This window comes from Hemibagrus wyckioides, linkage group LG02 (assembly GCF_019097595.1).
Source record: "Hemibagrus wyckioides isolate EC202008001 linkage group LG02, SWU_Hwy_1.0, whole genome shotgun sequence".
NCBI lineage: Eukaryota > Metazoa > Chordata > Actinopteri > Siluriformes > Bagridae > Hemibagrus > Hemibagrus wyckioides.
The window spans coordinates 11,390,396-11,408,540 of NC_080711.1; the positions used below are offsets into that span (position 1 = coordinate 11,390,396).

At 39.0% G+C, this 18,145-nt stretch overlaps 1 long non-coding RNA gene across 2 annotated transcripts; it reads right to left on the bottom strand.

Moving 5' to 3' along the window:
* Window positions 1–1,190: 1,190 nt before the first annotated feature.
* On the bottom strand, window positions 1,191–3,938 carry LOC131344728 (uncharacterized). 2 transcript variants are annotated; one of them, XR_009203373.1, is made up of 3 exons: window positions 3,760–3,938; window positions 2,708–2,995; window positions 1,191–2,151 (listed from the first exon to the last, which is right to left on the bottom strand). It is a non-coding gene; the product is annotated as an uncharacterized LOC131344728 (long non-coding RNA). The 2 variants fall into 2 exon arrangements; XR_009203372.1 differs by having other exon boundaries at window positions 1,192–2,151; window positions 2,708–2,957; window positions 3,760–3,934.
* Between the last annotated feature and the right edge of the window lie 14,207 nt (window positions 3,939–18,145).

Here is an 18,145-nt window from a genome sequence, read left to right on the forward strand (position 1 = left end):
CATCCTCAGTTCACCTGAGGAGAGGAAAAAAAAATAGTAAATCGCTTCAAAAGGCCACCTTGTTCACATGGGTGAAAAGGGTAAGTGCTGTCAGGAGCAGATATCTAAGTCAAATGACAGAGAATGCAAAGAATGGGAAAGAAAAGCTTTCACTTGCACAATTTTATTCCTCTTATAGGAAAGCCTAGTGCTCAGGGTTAGAGTGATCTTTACCTTGCTTTCATTAAAGTGTAGTTGCAGAGCTTACAGCCCCTTGAAAATGGAAAGGTGCTCAAGATAGTTACTTACATTGAAAGCCAGTAAGAGAAGAATAAGAGGAGCATGGCGGGAATATGTATGACTGCGAGCAATAGCTGACCTTTGGTTTATGACATTACAACAATTCAAAGTCAAAGTAAGCCAAACTTTTGCTGGAGTAACTAGGCAATCCTTATAGGTCGGTATGCTCATAAGAAATTAGTCTCTATGAATGAAACACTATGAAAGCATAAAGGCATTTTCTTTTCTGTTATGCTTTCATGATCCAGTGTGTTTGTTGAATTTCTATGTGCTCAAAATTGAGAACAGAAGTGAAACAAGTAGCATCACTGCCTCCCAACTCCAGGGTCCCTGGTTCTCTTATGATCTTTCTGTACGGATTTGTGCTGGTTCTTCATGTAGGTTTCTTCCAGTTTCCTGAAACTTCCAAAAAACATGCTGGTTGGTAAATTGGTGTCTCTAAAGGGCATCTAGGTGTCAGTGTGGTAATATGCAGCATGTACTCCCATCTCAGACCCTTGATTCTCTATCTTCCAGCACAACCCTGACCAGTGGTTACTGGTAATGAATAAATGAATGAATGAACCTAAATATTGGCTCAATATCACAGAAATGTCAGAAAGACTGTATATATATTTCCATGCTCTTGATATGCACCATTTAGTCTAAGAGGGGGGGGGGGGAATAACTGGCTATAGATACTGGTAATTCTTCACAATGTTGGCTGACTTTCTTGCTTTGTCCTTGAAGAACTCTGTAGATCAAACTTAAGCAGAGACTATGTGAACTCCATCTGAATGCATTTATCATGCTGCTGTTTTGCTTGTATGTATAGAACATAATTCAAAAACTGCAGATAAGACAAAGATATGTATCATGTTTTCTTTGTATTTTGAAGAGCACAGAGCAGTAAATCAAAGTCAGAGATGTCAAATCGTTGTTAAATTTAGCTCAGACTACAACCACAAAAAAAAAAAAAAAAAAAAAAAGTTTAGGAAAAACGACAAGTGTTTTAGTTAACAAAAAAAAATAAAAATGAAGAAGATAGTAATGTCTAATCAGTTATGAGAAGAATAAAATACACAAGGTTATGTGTTGAGAATCCCAAAAAGGTGACTGTTCTCCATTACTCGTATGCAAATGAAAAGCATTAGAATTGTGGGGGAAGACACTTGAAAGGATTAAATTACTTAACTGATTTAAGGTAATTAAACAGGAAAAATTGTCAACAAAATGAAAATTAAAAACTAAACGACAGTGAACATGACCTCCAGTGCCACTAGACTTTTTAATTTAATTACTTTAGTTGCAGATGACAATCGCAGAGAGAGAGGCTGTGAATAATCTGTAGCAGAATGCATTTCACAAGTCATCATTCACAGCCTAGTTCTGAGCAGAAACTATCTAATATCCAGGGTTTTTGTGGAGTGTTAGAGTGTTAAAATCAAGGTCTAGGCTTTACTGATTGTTCACCTGCAGGCACTCGGTCACATCTCACTGCTACCTGTCATGATACAGCAGCTGAGGGAAGACAGAGACCTGAGGATGTAGAATCCTTGAAACATTTTATACATTAAATATGAATATGTTATTCATCCATTCCGATTTCTATTTTTTACAGTTATATTACATTTTCATTACCCATTTATTACCCTATTTAACGATAAGTTTACTTACAGATATGCTGCAATATTGTGTGTGTTGTCAAAGATATATATGATTAGCAAAAGACATCATAAAATAGGGTGGAGTTCAATCTAAGGGTGTGTAATAATGGTTGTTTCGTAGAGGTGTGGTCAAGATTCCATAATCATGATGCCTCCTATTATTCTAAGTTCAGGGTGGCAGCTACCAGGAGACAAACTGTTCTTGATTCAGAAGCAGTAGAAATCTCTGTGAAAATAAAAGAAAATTACGCCCTTTACAACAGGCAGACAGGATGACAGACTTCAGAATTGAAAATGAAGATTAAAGAAAATGACTCCTGAAGAGAGCACAAGAGTTCAGTTAGGCAGTCAGATACCGTCTGGGCTGAGATTTTGGTGTGGTTTTTTTTTGGCATTACGACAATGAATTAAAAAAAAAAAATACAGGTTAATAGCATTGAATGTAATGTAATTTTCGACTGACAGCACAGAGTCGTCAGAGAAGGGCTGAGGTGTAGCTGACTCAGAACAAAAAAGAACTCAAGAGCTATACTATTAGTTAGCTGCCAGCATCCTACTGAATTGAGTTGTAATTGCTTTTTAAAAGTTTTATTGTGAACAACGGATTCCAAAAGGCATATCTCATGATTTTTTTTTTTTTTTTTTTTTATAGAAGCGCGCACTTGTTTTTGTGACATTTAATTAGCTGAGGTTGTGAATTTGCAGCACTTCATGTTACTGTCAACAACTGACATTGTGATCACGTGAAACGTTTTGAAAAAGCTCAACGTGTTTGAACTTACACGTCCACATGCGGATACACATGCCACACATGGCGATGACATTGGCGATGCTCAGAGCTCTGCCACATTCCGGGCTCATCACGCATCTCTTGGTACTCATGCAGCACCGCATGCAGCCGTTTGGTCCCGAATCGGCGCGCTTGGTCTCGGAGTAGCCCCTATCCACGTTGCTCGTGTGCTGCTGTGTTACGACATCAGGGTAGCCCTTTTTCATATACTCTTCCTCCATGGCTAGCGTCCAGGCTCAGGTCTGTTGGAAAGTGTGAAGGAGAAGGGCAGTGACAGACTCTAGGGCAAAAAAAGCAATCGATAGTAATTATGTTACACTATCTGAGGCCATCCTTTCATTGTCATTAAGTGATATGGAAATTGGTCGATAGTATATGGATCATCGAGCTGCTATCTGCACGCTGCTGTCATACACTGCGTCTTGGCAAGCCCCCAAAAGGACACCCAAAACCTTCAAGGGCAATTAGCTACATATCTGACTGGCTTCAGTAGTTTCTTTTCCAACTGTGACACAAGCATTCGAAACAGGCAAAGCAATTTCGCAAGGTGGGTCACCTCCTTGAGTGTTTTGTCTCATTTTAGTTCTATGACTCAGAAATCACATAACACATAACCATTAAAAACGGCACTCGGATAGCCGTCTCTTACCTCTGTGGATTTGATTCATTAACTTTAGCTCTGGGCTAACTACTTTATTACCATAGCATTACAGGTGTAGAACAATGAAGACACTATCTTCAATTTTTGAGCTTTGTATTTTTTCTGCAATCTCACCATGTATGAAGAAGGCTATAGGAAAGACCCAAATGATGAAACAGCAATGCACTTTACCTTCCAGAGAACGGTTAAGACTTTATGTGTGTTATTTTTCTTGAATTGTTCTTAGGCCCTTGCGGATGCTATTTTTTCTTTCTTCCTTTTTTTTTTTTTAAAGAAATCGAATTAGCTGGAATTAAAATCCTCAATCACACTGCTGTCACAGAAAGAGAGAGCACAGAACACAATACACAAGAACTGAGCCGTATCAACTATTCTTTATTTACCTCTCGAGCTTCCTCTTTGTCTTCTTTTTCACCCTTCAAGTGTGCTCCAAATGAACCAGACAAAATCCTTTCACATTATCCTCTGTTCTACCTTCGCAGCTTTTCTGTTGCTGATAGAGTTACTCTTTAGGGCAGTGCTTCTCTTTAAATCACGGAACAGGCAAAATACCTGGTCTGGCCCTGGGTTGATGTACCTGTGAGGGTGTGTATTCAGGTTTTTCCAGCCTGTCCGCTTTGAGCGGCCCCATTTTAATGTTTCCTGCATATTACAGATTCCTGTGATCTTGATTTGTTTTTATTATTGTCACCAGACAGTGCTAATTTTAGGTGGTGGAAATGTACCTAAAGTGGAGGAAAATGTACCTAAAAGCAAACATTTTGATGACATTCTGATTCTTTCAGAGTAGCCTGCGATTTAGCTCAAATGGAAAATAGTGCCTCTTCACTGGAATGAAAATCAATACTGGGTTTTCACACACTCTCAGATGTTAATTAATAAACCCAATTTAGTTGCAAACTGCTGAAACTGGTGGCAAAATGAAGTGAGAGATGCGTCCATCTGGTCCAAGAACTCAAAGTTTTCTGTCTGCAGTTCATGTACTCATCACTCTAAACCAATTGGCCTGTATTAAAGAAGCTTAAATAGACCAGACTAATAAATGTTATGAAACAATTGCCAAGCTGACCCATTTAAAAAAAATTTGTGACTCCATTTCTTAATAACATAACATCAAACATAAATCGAAATAGCAACACAGAATTATGATATAAGTCACAATGTCTCATTCCTTTAGTCAAATCCCTTTTGCTAAAGTTAACAGGGCATGATGGTTAAAGCATGGACGCTGTAAACCATGGCCAGTAAAGTTAAACTCAAATGTTATTCAACAGGAAGTAATTCTCTGCAGTCCATGGAGCTCAAAAATGTTTTTCTAGTACTGGCCTGCCCACAAATACATAAACCAGAAGGTACAGCTGTGCCAGATGTCCACACACAACCGGCAACAGCAGTCACGTTAGTTTTTCCCCATATGGCCTGTATTGCTACTGGACACAATGGCTTTGCTCTCCATATGAGTTGAACATGCACCATTTCATCTCCATTTCAGTCTTAACTTAGGGTTTTCTTTCTTTCTTTCTTTCTTTCTTTCTTTCTTTCTTTCTTTCTTTCGGTTTTGTTTACCACTATACAAAAGATTAGTTCAGGATTTCTCAGAGGTTTTTGCACTAATCCAACTATTCATATTCATCATTACATTAAGGCAAGCATGTACATATATGCAATTACAAACAAATTGTATTTTGATTGTTTACTGGTACCACAGAGTTTCTCATACTTTCCACTTCAATTTGGATTAAAATTTGCCACTTTACAGGCCTTCTTGCTTTTTGACTCTTAGAGGTTTGGATCAATCCCATTCAATTCAAACTGACCGGTCAAATAAGCAAAAAAGAAAAGAAAAAAAACCCACCTATAAGAACTTGTTAAAACTATACAACACAATAACTTTGATAATGGTGTGGTTGTGTGGTTTCCACCACAGTAATAAAAAATAAATAATTCACTGATCCCCTGGTTACAGTTCACGAACCCCACTCTGAGAACTGTGGGAACTGATGGAATGTACCATAATTAGGAGAACTCTGAGTCTTTTTGTGGCCTTATAACTCTTTGAGTAAAGCTTCACATCAGCAGCATTTCCAAAGCAACACACAGATCGATTCAGATAAGCTTTTATTTTCCCAACAAGGTGAAAAAGCCATCATGGTGAAAATCACCCATCAAGGTGAATGTTCTTGTTTACTCCAGTCTTTATTAGCACTATGCTTAACATTTCCAGCATCATTGAAACAAACTGCACTGAAGATAATGCCTTTGCAATTTGTGGCTTGTATACAGACTAAGAACACAATGAGCTGGCGTTTATCTTTTATGACACTTCCATTTAGTACCTTTAATAATTTGTCCTTCTGGAGAAACACTAGAAGGTTCTATGTAGAACCCTAAGCCAGAGTGGGTGGGACTTTACGTTACTTGGAAGTTGGAAGGCATCAACGTGTTTGAATGCTAGCATGAATGCTGTTTACTAATCTGGGTCCAAGAAACTTGAGTTCAGAAGCCAGTTGAAACATTTTGTGAACAAATTCGGATTACAGAAATAGCTGTAGATACAGAATATATGATTTATTACCTCCAATTATATACAAACTGTTACCATAATTTTGTGACATATTCCTGCCTCCTCCATTTTTTTACAGGGATATTTGTAGGTATCAAAGTGCTGCTGTCTAAGACACTAGCTAATAGGACAGTAACAGCAGCAGTCAGTGTTTCTCCTTCAGAGCAGAATCTAAGCACATCGTTTTTAGGAGGTTGAGAACATTTAGAAGGTCAATGTGATGAAAACCTGAGTTGTTGAAACCAAAGGACCAAAGGACTTAATACACTGTAAACATTGTTCATTTTTCAAAGGGTCCCACTGCCTTCCCAGTCCATAAAGCTGATTTACAGAAACCAAGCTGCGAAAACAGCCAATTTTGGATTTCTTGCTATAAAAATGAATATTTTTTCCAGTCATTTTACAACGGTTTATCCCCACCTAGTCCTGATGAAGTCAGCAGCAGTTACTGGAGCGAACGTTTTTACAATAAGTCGTAAAAATGTGTTCACCCTGGCTGTCATGAAACCAAATATACCTCTACAAACGCATCCAAAAAACCATGATGAGTAGCTGAAGGCTGTGTCACAAAGTTTCTGTCATCAGGACAGAAGGACAGAATGAATACTAGGCTATTGCGCATCTCAGAGTTTCTTACACAACAGATCATTTTAGGTGTGAGGTGACTATCCAATCAGAATAGAGCTTATTTACATATAGCAGTCTTAAAGACACGGCAACGCAAACAGCCTGTTTAAGTCTGTTTGATAAAAAGAGCATCCCATAGTGGACTCAAGAGAATAGTGAGGATCCATGTGAGAGATGTTTTTACGAGAAGAATCAGGGCCGCAATGCACAAGCCAGAGTTGGCAGACATAAGATCAGAAAAAACACCAGAACAAAGAAATGTACAAGGGGAAGAAACCACAGAAGCAAAGTCAGGGTCATACTCAAAGATCAGTCGAATAAACACCAGCTCAGAACATACTCAAGTGACTTAAGGAAACAGCACGTTTTTACTAGTGCCAGGTTTGTGTACTTTAGTTATATATCAGTGTGTGTCCAATCCTGTCCACAAAGAGGGATTATCACTCTTGTCAAGCAGGAGCCACACCTAATTTCACCTGTTTAATCAGTAGATCTTGTATTTCAATATAAGGACTATCAGATGTGGCATCTGCTTGTCTGGACTGAGGACCTGCACCAATAGCGGCACTTTGCCGATAAGATCAGACACCCCAATATACAGCGCAAACAGGAAATGAAGGCGAGCTGAAAATTCAGGAGAGGGTGCCCTCTGGTGGCGTGGTGGAGAAGTCTTTATGACAGACGTTGCAGATAGGCTAGAAAATTGTTGATTTATGACCGTTTGAAATACACACGAATTTTATAAGTTGACTTCTGGGAACAACAAACAAATAATGTAGGGCATGGGATGTTTATCCATCCAATAAAGCATGGGTCCTGCTAGTTTGAAATCACTAGTTTCTTTTCCTCATTAATATGCCTGGAATGTGTCATCTACATAACCTGCATCATACTCTTACTGTTTATCCAGTAAACACCTGTAAACAATCTAGTTGGACTTATATATGATTCATGGTCAATGTTTGTCAGGGAAACAGTGGCTGGTTTGTTCTGGCTGCCCTGCAACATTATTCATTCAACATTAAAGGCTGCAGTCCACTCGAGTCTGTACTCAGACATGCTAATGTGGTGTTGCGAAACACAGACAAGCAATCCAGGGTTAATTGCTTCAGAGCAATGGGGCCAACTATACAGATAACACATCCCATCTTGTCCTGAAAAGCTCTGTCAGAGACGATGGCGAAAAGTCTACATGATTATTAGATGATAGTGAATTTTTTTCCACTACTCATTCTTGCAAATAAGAACAGACAATCACCAGCTCAGACAAAAGCATTAAAGGAGTGAGAAAGCTGATGGCGGTGCCTAACAATTTATTTTAGCCTTCCATTGTTATCAAGATGCGATTCCTTACTTTTTGGCAGCTTCAGTCTTCATTATGTAGCAATTTGCAGTGATTCCGCTAAGTAGCCTCCAGATCACACACACAGTGTGGCAGAAGACTGTGATATCACAGCTGACTAGGCTCAAGCACATCAAATTGAACTGTATTACAGCAGTGGGAATCGATTTTAGCTCATGGAAACAAAAGCAGTACTTCAAGCAGCTATGCTAACAGAGCCGAGTTCCTGCTAGAGGCTGTAAGGAAGAGTTATGAAGGATATTGTGGTGCCGTGGAGACTGGGAAGGTGGACAGCATAGTTTATTCTGTAAGAAGGGGGCATTCCCAAGAGAGGGCATCCACTGTAGCATATCACATGGAATGGCAGCCAGCTTCCAAAACACTTCTATTTTAGCATGACCTCTTTCCCTGGGGCTGGATTTCATAAAGCAGCAATTCTTCAATAGCTTAGAGAGGATAAAAGCGATTTGAAAATGGACGAGTATAGGTGTTACAGGTGGGTACTGCACAGTCAGTGTGCATGTATGTGTGGGTGAAGCCTCCTGATACTCCATAAATACACATGGATTCAGAATAACCTTTATTCTTTTCACTATGTAAATATATGTCCATGTTATTACAATGTTCATGCCAGTATATGGTTTTCTAAGCAGGAAGAAGCAGAAGAAGAAGGAGGAGGAGGAAACAGTTGGAAATGAAAAATGGTTCGAGATGTTAACATGCTGTCTAACTCAAACGGCAATAAAGTCCAAGCATGTGTTTGATATATTGCATTGTTTGATCTTTACAGGAATGGGAAGAATAGTCTGATGAGCGACCTCGGTGTTTCACGTTGCATCATAAAAAAGAAAAAAGAAAAAAAAAGAATTGATGGGGAAACGAGAAAGAGCTTGTTGCACCATTATGATCGAAAACAAATCTGAATACATAAAGGCAATAGAACAGTGTATATGGTGGCTAAATGTCTGTCAAGGTCCCCAAGTTCATGCTTGTGCTGAGCTACGGTCAGCATTTTAATGATATACTTTTGCAAAAATTTCATGAAATCTGTGGACCCACTACAAAAGTGTAGGCAATGGTCGGATGTCATGAGACAGACGGTTATCGTGTCTCTGAAACACTGAGTGATTGATTGATGTCCTAGATAACATCATCCCACAATTGTTTTCACCTTGTCAGTGCAGCTTATTTCAATCATTAACCTCTGTCAGTCACTCAAACTCTTTCATCACGGCAGTTATGTAACACGAGCCACCCCTAACGAAGGAGACTCAGCACCTAAAAAATCCTGCTACTGTTGTGGATGCAGCTAAAACTGATCAAACGGGGCAGCTGGGATATAAAAGGAAGGCTGAAATAAATCTATTCTCTTAGCTGCACAGCCTGACTCTGAAGGGAGAGCTGCAGAGATGGCAGCCGTCAACAGGCCCTTCGCCTCATCTATCAAAGGGGAGAATGCGTTGTTAGTGAGGGAGAGTACACATCACACTGGGGAAGTGCTGAATGACTGCTGATTTATGGACCGAGACTGACAGTGGCAAGCCTGCAAGCAGGAACCACTCTCTCCAACACCTGAGCTCCAAAAGAGATGGAAATAGAAGGAGGGAAGAGAGAGGAAGAGATTGAGAGAAAAAGATAAACAGTGTGTTTCTGAATGAGAGAGAAAGAGAGGGAAGGGAAAGGGAGGGAAGGGGGGGGCAGTCCAGCGAGTCTTAAACACATCCACACACAAATGGATATAAAAAGATTGCAGGCTTGGGTTTTAATTTTAGACCTGCTTCGGAAATATGAGATTTAAAAAAAAAAAGTGGCTTGGAAAAGTTGAGAACATACACGAATGATTCATACCAATATGTTGTAGGCGGACCCAAGTTTTAAGTGATGCCTATGGGTCATGCAGCAATGATGAGGAAAGTCAGGCAGCAGACAATGGCCTGATGGGAGATTTATTGGCAGCTGTGATGCCTGGGGCTGAAGCTCATGGGAGACTGTGCTTGTATGCACTGATAGAGAGACTAGCAGGCTAATAAAGCAGCAGGATGGAGCTACAGGGCCCAGGGCCAGCTTCTCTAAATGCCTGGGGAGTGTGCTAGTTTGGTATTTGGGTATGTAATACATCTTTACACTGAAACTCAGCAGGGTTTTTTGTAGACAAACCGGCACATGAGAATGTCTGAATTATTGATGTCTGGCGTGGCTGACTCACTCATTCAAAGCCCACCGAACCAAATGCCTAGTGCTGCAAATATGAGCCATGCAAATTTAATTATTTAATGATGAATTGGGAGGGTGGTATGGAATATGTACAGCCACGTCAGTTATATATTCTACACCTCCGGCATCTTATTACTTATTCTGACCCTGCCTGGACAGATTTTTTTTTTTAAACTCCATTAGGCACATGTTTCTCTGAGGCACCTTAGCAAGAAAGTGATTGTTGAGTGTAAGATAGAAGCATGAAAAAAAAACAACCAACCCACCAGGTGAACAAAAAAAGAAACCCTTCCCCGATAATTCATGGGTGATTAAATCGGGAAATAAACATTTTTAGCATCACTGAGCTCTTAATGTGCAATACAGGGTTCCACTTCCACAACCTGACCTTTTTATATGGTCTTCCTTCAAACAGAGTATCATTCATAGCCTCAAAGGGCCTCATAAGCTCAGAGATTTTTTGTAGTCAGACAAAGAAAGCTTCAATACACTAACAAGCAGCTTAGGTTCAAAAGGATCTTTGTGGCTCATACCTCTATTTCTTTGTAGGTTCTTGCTCTGTAATCCAACTGAGAAGTATGTTGTCCAATACATGAGAAAAGCTCCACAAGATGCCTAGGACTCTATATAAATCCATAAATAAAGCAGGATTCAACTTTCTCTTCAAAGTCATCATGATCAAGCTCTGAAGCTTGGAATTGTACAGCTTCTAAGATAAATGGCGCGTGTAAATGAGCTAGATGATATGGTTAATGTGTCATAGCACACCTATGACTGTCTGTTGCTTCTGTGACCTTCTGTTTTTTTTCCCTGAAAGATATGCACAAAGCAGATGGGGTCGGCTCACATTAGAGCATTCGGATTGCAACAGATCAAAAAAAAAAAAAAAAAGGTTTTGTTTATGCAACTTGTTTTAAGGCCATGCAATTTCATCAGCCACTGTGCTAATTGCATGTTCCGCTCATCAGTGACCTAAAAGAGCAGAGGCTCTCTACTTCATTAATGTACCCTGTGCCCTAGCTCAGATTACTTCCCTTCCCTTCTATGCCGTGTGTGTGTGTGTGTGTGTGGTTCATTAATTCCTAGCCTCGCACTGGACCCATCTTATCCCTCTTTCAGCCACAGTCCTTTATATGCACTGGGATTGCTTTATCTAGGAAATGCATTCAAGGTCATAACTGCAGACGTTTCTTATATGAGTAACACGGAATAATTGTAAACTCTACCTTTGAGAAAGTGATACACTATTTCTAAAAAATTTTTCCCTGAAGTAGAAGCAACACTTATTTGGGTTCAATTGAATGACATGAGAGCACCTGCACCCTGCATTGGATGAAATATTAATTCCTATTTCTTGTCTAATCCACTTTGGCTGAGATTAATTGTGACAGGTTGTCTGGCGTTCATTTCAGCTACCTGACAGCTGAGCTTCTGTAGGTTTACTGAAAATGTGTGCTTCCCTTCATGTGAGATCAAAACTATACAAGGCTAATGTTTTTTTTTTCCCTCTACCTTGTTAATATTCATATGCTATTTGATAGTAGTCCATGAAAATACCTTTGATTCATTGATACATTCATTTATTCATTCATTCATCTTCAGTAACCACTTTATCCTCATCAGGGTCTGCGTAGATCTGAAAAGCCTATGCTGGGAGTCCATCACAAGCCATCATGCACACACTCATTCCTACCTAGGGTCATTTTAGCATTGACCTACTGGCCTACTGTTTTCGGGTAGTAGGAGGAACCTGGAAAACCCAGAGGAAAACCAAGTATTTGAATATTGAATACATATGCCATTAAATAAAAGTCATAAACGAAATCTCACAAATGTAAATCTTATAGGGATTTGATGCTACATAGGCCAAAGTGTGCTTATGGAACTCAGAAATAGCAAGATAAAAATCTGATTTGAATATTTGTGAATATTAGAATTAAAGAAAGGATTCACAAGCAGTCAGTCAAAATTCACTCAACTCTGCCTCACTTCACTTCACTTTGTGGTCATGGATGTGAACATGACCTTCCAGTCTGTGATTAGATAAATGATGAGTTTGACCACTCTAAAAGCATCTACTATTCTGGAGAGCTTGACCTTTAGCCTAATTTACATCAAATCTGTATTTTTCAAATTTCAATGAGAAAGATTTACCAGGTAACCAATATTTATATTCAAATATTTTTTATCAGCTTCCAAGCTTCATAACACCCACACATACTTATTTACTATAAACTACTAGACATTTTCATAATTCGGTTAGTTCAACAGCCTCCCTCATGATGGTCAAATTTCATTTCGCGTTTCAAATAGGAAACCTTCACACAGTTCTAAAAGGATGCTCTCAAACTCGTGTCCAAAGAAATTGTGAGTGTCTGCTTTATTTAAAGGTCCAGTTATCTTGCTTTCCACACAGAGTGAGACTTAATATAACCTATTTTAAATTTCTAAGTTGGAGCTTATTTTCATTTGGGGTTTCATTTATTCTGGATTTGGTCTTGTAGAAATAGGTCTATATGTAGAATAGTTTTATGCCTCTAAAAGTGAAAATCCTAAGAGACTGGATTAATTGCTCTAGATTGAAGAAGGAGTACAAACTAACAAAATCTCAAATACTTGAAATCTTATAGCCTTGTAGAGTTTTTGAAGGACCGTGTGACAGATTATCATTTCTGTGAACTGTCCAAGCTCAACCCCAGGAAGGCAATGAGTCAATCCCTAAGTTGGGTTGAATGTTAGGAGTCTGTAAGCAAAGTAGCCACAGTGATTGAAGAAGTTATTAATCTTCTCTCTTATCTGCTGTTGTCTCAGTCGTTTGTTCCCCTCAGGCCACAGACAGTGCAACAAAGGAACTCCAGCATGGAGCTTTTAATGAACACTGAGATGGCCAGCATCAGCTTCTCCACAGGGCCTAACTTTTATATTAAATCTGTTATTGATTGCAGTAACTTTGTTATAGTTATAATTTAAGTTTGGCTCGATGTTTTTAAAGGTTGTGAGAACTAGCGCTCGAGTCGACATTAATGTTAACAGTTTCATATCATCCCTGAAGGCTGTCCGTCTTTTTTCACCAAGATGACACAAAATGGATACTGTGAATTTATGAGTGCCTTAAGAGGCTCAATTTTTTCCAGAATACTGTAAGTCTATTGAATCGCTATTATCCCACCATTACTGGGAAAGCTAAAGAACAGCAAGTTCCCTTTTTGTAGCTTTTGTCTCTCTCGTCAGTCCTTCTCCAATTAGGCTTTTGTTATCCTTCTGTAGCTGTCTTGTGGGGGCCTGCTGATGAGTTGTAATAGTCACACTTAAAAGGAACTTTTGCTGAATGATGCCCATTCAATACTTGTTAACATAGTAATAAACCTTTCATTGCTCATGAATGTCTGAATAAAACTATAGTGGCAGTTGTTTCAGAGAAAAGAGAGAAATTGTCTTTCTCTGAATTCAACAAAACAGGCAAAAACAAGCTACCAAGCCTATGCCTCTTATCTTCTACTATTTTCAATGCAACACTAAGATCACTATGTTCTCAGATTCCTTTTTTTGTACACCTTCTCCAACCTGCCCCACCAGGCTTACAACATTTTCAAACATGAAGCCTGTATCTAGCTAGTGTATGACACTCGTAAAATATAAAAAAATAAAAACAATGCAGCATAGAGAACTCCTCTTTCTTCTGAAGTGTGGCGAGCTGGAGGTAATCTAATGGCCCTTCTGAGAACAAGTTTATTTGCTATTACTCAGCATAAAATATCCCTGACTGATCAGGCACTAGTTGCTTGTTGAAGCACATGTAAATGATTTCTATATAATGAGAGCAGTGAGGACAGCAAGAAGGTGGGCAGGCAGTGAACAGTGAAGATACTATTGAATGGATGCAGGGAAGATGTCTTATACCATTAAGGCAACAGTATCCCGTGGTGGAGCAAGCAGCGTGATTGAATCAGTGCTTTTTTCATCTATCATTGAATGCACCGTGGTGAAATTGTGTATGGATATTAAAAGGCTGTTGAACTATGAAGGTGGGAAAATGGTGGTTATGCCAGTTTTGCTCTTATAAATAAACGCTTTCCCAAACCGCATGTGAGGTCTGGGAAATGAGTCGGGGGAAATATAAGAAAAGGCTTGTGTAGTAGTATTTAAATATGCTCCCTTTGCATCTTATGCACATCCATCATTTGAATAAGCTGCTTTCCTTTACTGTGCTGTAATATTGTATATCAGCTCAGAGGAACAGGATGACTGGAAATGGTTAAACTGTGGCATTTGTATCACTTCAGGCTCATAGTAGTTATTTATTCAAGGGCTCAGAATGTGCCTTCTTAATGTACAACGTTTCTCTGTGTGTCATCCACAGAGACCAGATGCACACATCGTGTATACATTGCAGGCCCTCAACCCAACGCAGAGGCATTCGACACCTCTCAGACACTCTGTGAAAGAGCGGGAGTGCTAATTTGTTTTTATGTTTTTTTCATAAAAATTTTAAGAAGGATTCAAGTGAGAGCTCCACTGAGAAGGAGAAATATTTATCAGTCTGATGATTCATAGGTTCTGTTAACACCATGGGTGTTTTATCCCAGTGAGCTGGCATTTTCCAAGTTTCAATATGCAGCTTGGCTACACAACCATCTCGGGGACAGTGCTGCGTCTGTGAAGGATGATTTCTCTCCGAAGGGAAATCGGATCTTTCCACTGAGGTGCACTGTTTAGTAGCAGTGGAGCAAGACTGATTCTAGGATATCACATTGTGGAAGTGCAAAAGAGTGGAGGGAGAGAAAGACAGACCATGTCCATGACCAAGTTTGTATACAAGCATATGTGAAGTAGGCACACTTTAGACTCTAGAGGGGTGAGATTATCAGAAGAAACATCTGTGCCACATTAGAACAGCAGCCGCAGTGGGAGATAAACCAAAAGAGCTCCAACACTAATGAGCTGCCTGCATGGAGCTACAAAAACAAGCTCGAAACCCAAAAGTGCTAATCAGACACTTAGCATGGGGCATTTACTGGGCCTTTGCTAAAAGTCTGTGGGGACAATATAAGTTCTTAATAGATAAAAAAAAAACAGTGTGTACTATTGTTATTATTAAGGTGAGACATTAAACACAACAGGTTGGGTGAATGAGTGTCTTTATTCTACTGTTGGGTTGTTGTTGTTTTTCTAAAATTCCTTATGACATGAACTGGGTAGCTGAAAAGAAGCTACACGCTCTTCATTTTCACCTTATGAGAAGCAGCTTTATATCCTTTATTATAACAATATACATTTATTTCAGTTTCTAAACAAGCTTTCGGAGCTGTTCTATTATGCCTCTGAGCTATTCCATTTGGTCTGGTTTATTCTAATGGAAAGCAGAAATTGTGGCTTTGGGTTTCTCTAGACCAAATAACAGAGTTCGGCTTGACAGGCAGGAAATTGAGATGAAGTCGACTAAACAGCTAGCATGTAGGCTATTCATATTATCTGTCTTGATTTGTATTCAACTGGCTTGTTTCATCAGCTAATAAAACGGAAGTCTAGTCTTTCTTTTAGATGATTGTCATTTCCGAACCTCTGTCTGACATGGAATGAGGATAGGTAAAGCCCTTTGTAGATGATATATCCCCACTGCGCTGAGCTCAATATGGAATGTAAAACAGTAAATGGACCTCTCTTAAATATCAAATAAAATGTGTGACATTCTTATCTGCCTCAAAAACAAGTGAATCAACACAAAATTGCCACCTATATCAGGAATCACCAAAATAGTACAAACTCATTCCAGTACCGAAAACCAGCCTGATTTAAACAAATACAAAAGAATTATAAATAATGGGTCGAGATTTGAGGTTAATCATGCACATTGGACCACAACATGAAGTAATGCTCTTCCTGTCTTGTGTTGTAGGTCAGTAGAAGGTGGTTAAATATGGACAGAGATAATATTTCCTTTGCATTAGACTTAGACTTGATTTTCCAGTATAAGCAGCTCCCTCAGCATCTCCATATCAGCAACTAGTCTAGGCAAGTGAGTCTTGGTACCCACTACAATGCTGAGCTACAGACTTATTTCTACTTATTATACTGTACTGCTCACCAGGCTACGTAGAATGGTATTCAGGCAGGTATGGAACGTTTCAGACATACAGTGGAACCTCGGCATACGAATACCCTCCCTTACGAATTTTTGCCTTAAGAATTTAAATTTTGCATCAGCATACAAAGCATTTTCAGCATACAAATGAAACAAACCTTAAAAAATGTACGTGTGGGAAGTCAACCGAAGCGAGTTTGCGAATTTTACGAAGTTTTTTTAGTCAGTGAAAGCTGTTACGAAAGAGTCAACCCACGATACCAACGTTGCCTTCACCATGCATTAAAAAGCTATGTGATTTTTTGGGTGTTTTTTGTTGACAGATTGGGTGATCTATTCTATTTTTAGCCCAAGCTTGGTGGCACGACTTCCTTGACATAGTATGCTTGACTTGGGTCAGTTCTTTGTAAGCAGCCACACAGTTTACATACGCTTTTTATTGGTAATATTTTTGTGTGGCCGGAATGGATTATCTGCATTTACATTATTTCTTATAGGAAAAATCGTTTCGCAATACAAATTATCGCCTTAAGAACGAATTCAGTTCGGATCCTGAGGTTCCTCTGTACTATATTCCCACAACTAGATGCCCTCATGCCCCCTAAACTTTGAATCTTTCATCCTATTAATAGTCATATACCATTCTTATCTGATTTTATACCCTCAAAAGTGATCCAGTTGCTTCAAAGCGATCATCTCCCAAACTGTTGAACTAAACAGTGACCAGTCATCTCAGACCTCAGACTATATTCTGCAGAAGAAAGTATTTAGCAAACAGAACAGGACTTACTGAATTAAACACTGATTATTTCCCAACTTTTGCTGGCGTGAACTTAAATAAAGAGACGATTGCGAGGTATTTAAAAACTCAGACAGAGACAGATGATTGATGATTTAGCATTAATGGCAGTAATGATGTTTTTCTATGAGTAAAACAGGTTATAAATGAAGAGGTCTTCAGGTCATCTTTCAGTGGAGTTGGATTGAATGCAGTTTTTCTCCTGTTTCGCTTTTAAGATGAACCAGAATAGTAAATGTTGAAACCTTTCTTCTGGAAATACATACAAAAGAAAAGCATATTTCAGTTCAGCAAAGCCTGAAGTTTTCACATTTATATAGTCTATATCACATTAAATGTGGAAAAATTTCTGACATGATTTATCTTTCATGGTTTCTTTTGCTTTTTACATCCCCAAAACGTGCAGTTTTAACAGGCGTAGGGTTTTTCTTTATCTTCTGTATAGTAAAAAGTGTCAAAATTTGAACATGTGACTGGTTTCACATGTGCATTCAATACGCTATTTCATGAACAGTATAGTTATGGGCACTCATCTTTTTTTTTTGGAAGTAGGTTGTAATATTACTTAGAAATATGCAATTTTAGAAGCTGCCAAGAAGAAAGGCAACCATGACAGAGTGAGGCACTCTGCGGATGCACACGCATGGTGGAAGCCACCACCAGCAACATATTGCCTCATTAACAGATAGGCATCTCTTTGAGGAAACCAGGACAGGGACACAATGCCACCGCTTTCAACCTACAGCCTTCCACCAATGGGCATTATCTATACAAACCTCACCCCCATACCTCAAAGCAAGCATAGGCTTTGTTTTTATACAGTAGCACTCTTATTGGTTGTTTTTTCTTCCTAAAACAGAAACAGATGTTAGTGCTCCTGTGGGTGGAACAAACAGTTTGCTTTAAGATACTCTTTTTTTTTTTGTTAAAAGTTCTCGTTGGTAAACCGTACATCTCAGTCTTTTATTAATTAGAATTATAGTGTAGTTCTCCAGAAGCTGAAGATGCTGTACACATTTCTGATGCCTTTGTCATCTGTTGTAGTCATGATGAAAATGATGACCATGAATCACTGCCACTATCAACTAAACTCCTATTTTCCTCAAGTATGCGGAGGATAATTATTATCTTTTTTTTATTAT